The following is a 2,468-nucleotide window of genomic DNA, read 5'->3' as shown; positions in this document are numbered from 1 at the left end:
GTTAGGTACTAAAACAGTGGATTGTGTATTCATTGGGTATGCACAAAGTACTTATCGGTTCCTTGTGCATGATTCTAAGAATCCTGAAATACACACGAATACCATAATGGAATCAAGGAGTGCTTCATTCTTTGAAGATGTATTTCCTTGTTTGAACAAGGAAGTTGAAAGCCCATCTTTACAAAACAACGAAGTTGTTCGTGAGGAAGAACAAGCTCAATCCGAGGAAGAAGAGATAGAACTCAGAATAAGTAAGAGGCTAGAGTTGAAAAAAATCATTTGGTGATGATTTTTACACCCATGTGGTGGAAAGTGAACCTAAAACCTACCAAGAGGCGGTTACTTCTTCTGAGGGACCTCAATGGAAAGAAGCCATAAAAATGAGGTAGAATCTATCTTACAAAATCATATGTAGGAACTAGTGGATCTACCTCCAGGTAGTAAGCCACTGGGTTACCGCTGGATTCTTAAAAGAAAGATGAAACCTGATGGCAATATGATAAATACAAGGCAAGACTAGTAATCAAAAGTTATAGACAAAAAGAAGGTCTAGATTACTTTGATACGTATTCTCCAGTAACGCGAATAACATCCATTAGATTAGTTCTTGCCATTGCAGCTATTAGAAACCTGCAAGTTCATCAAATGGATGTGAAAACTGCTTTCCTAAATGGGGAGTTGGAAGAAGAAATTTATATGGAGCAACCTGAGGGTTTCATTGCCTCGGGTTAGGAGAACAAGGTTTGTAAACTTGTTAAATCTCTATATGGATTAAAACAAGCTCCAAAATAATGGCATCAGAAGTTTGATCAAGTCATGATGGAAAGTGGCTTTAGAATCAATGAGTGTGATAAGTGTATCTATGTGAAAAGCACCACTCATGGGTATGCCATCTTGTGTTTATATGTTAATGATATGCTTATCATTGGTAGTGATGACAAGATAATAAGATCTACGAAGGATATGTTGAAATCCAGGTTCGACATACAAGACATGGATTTAGTAGATATGATTCTTGGAGTCAAGATCACAAGAACCCAAAGTGGTTTGATTTTAAGTCACACACACTATGTGGATAAGATTCTTGACAAATTTGCTAAGGGAGATACTAGCATAGCTAGAACTCCAATTGACACTAGTCAACATCTACGTAAAAATAGAGGTGACAGTGTTAATCAAGTGGAATATTCAAGAATTATTGGTAGTCTGATGTATCTAATGAGTTGTACCAGACCTGACTTAGCGTATGCTGTGAGCAGACTAAGTAGATACACTAGTAAACACATTTATGAACACTGGAAGAGTATTACTAGGTTGCTAAGGTATGTGAGATTCACGAGAGAATATGGACTGCATTATGGCAGACATCCAGCGGTTATCGAAGGATACACAAATGCAAATTGGATATTTGACATAAAAGATTCCAGATCTACAAGTGGATATATGTTTACACTTGGAAGTGCTGCTGTAACATGGAAATCATCCAAGAAAAGAGTTATATCTAGATCCACGATGGAATATGAATAGCCTTAGATATTTATGCTGAAGAGACGGAGTGGCTATGTCAATTTGTAGAGGACATTCTGTTGGATTAGTGTCTAAGTCCATAACTATTTTGGTATGTACTTGACTCGATGGTGCATGGTCCTTTTGGGTTGCCTTCACCAAAACAACTTGATTGGAGAAATAAATAAAGAGAGAAAGGTTATTATGATTTATTAATATGTTATAAGAATAATATATTAAAGGAGAAATCATATTTGTTTAATTAATATTGGTCAATAATTAATTAGGAATTCATTTTGTGATCAAGTGTAATTAATTAAACTAGAGGGGCTGATTTGTAATTATGTGATAGTTACAAAATAAGGTAAGGATTATCTTATTATTAGGGTGAACGAATTTAAGGTGATAAGGCCTTATAATTCGACTATGATAAGGATTCAAGGATTATCTTATGGGTTGCTTTGTGGATAAGCAACTAGATAAGGATAATGACTGAAACCCTATCTCTACACCTATATAAAGACCCCATGGCTCGTGAATTCGTGTATCCCTTCCCAAGAAGTCCTAAGGATGAATTCTAACCTCTCTCCTCTCTATTTATACCTTCTCCATTTGCTCTTGGTGTTTGTAAGCCATTAGAGGAGTGACAATTGTGACTCTAAGCATTCTAAAGTCAATACAAGGAATTAGGATTGTTATTACTCATTCATATGTTAATATCGATTTCATATACTAGAATTAGGGTTTATAGTCTTGGATTCAAAGCATGTACAATAGAGAAACCTAGATCCAAGCATTAGGGTTTGTATGAGCACATAGGATGTCTTATGACCAAAATCCATCAGTGGTATCAGAGCCTAGATTAGTTTCAATTGTATTGATGCAGTGTATATCTAAAAAATTTGATTTTTGGTGTTCTAGAGGCTGGACTCGCCGAGTCCATAGCTGAACTCGCCGAGTCC

The 2,468-nt window shown here is 36.0% G+C and overlaps 1 pseudogene; it reads left to right on the top strand.

Moving 5' to 3' along the window:
• The first annotated feature begins 819 nt into the window (after positions 1-819).
• Positions 820-1,527, top strand: LOC145039989 (secreted RxLR effector protein 161 pseudogene; annotated as a pseudogene).
• The last annotated feature ends 941 nt before the right edge of the window (positions 1,528-2,468 follow it).

This window comes from Lactuca saligna, chromosome 4, assembly GCF_052625555.1.
Source record: "Lactuca saligna cultivar CGN05327 chromosome 4, ASM5262555v1, whole genome shotgun sequence".
NCBI classification, from domain to species: Eukaryota; Viridiplantae; Streptophyta; class Magnoliopsida; order Asterales; family Asteraceae; genus Lactuca; species Lactuca saligna.
This window is presented reverse-complemented; position numbering and strand designations above follow the sequence as displayed.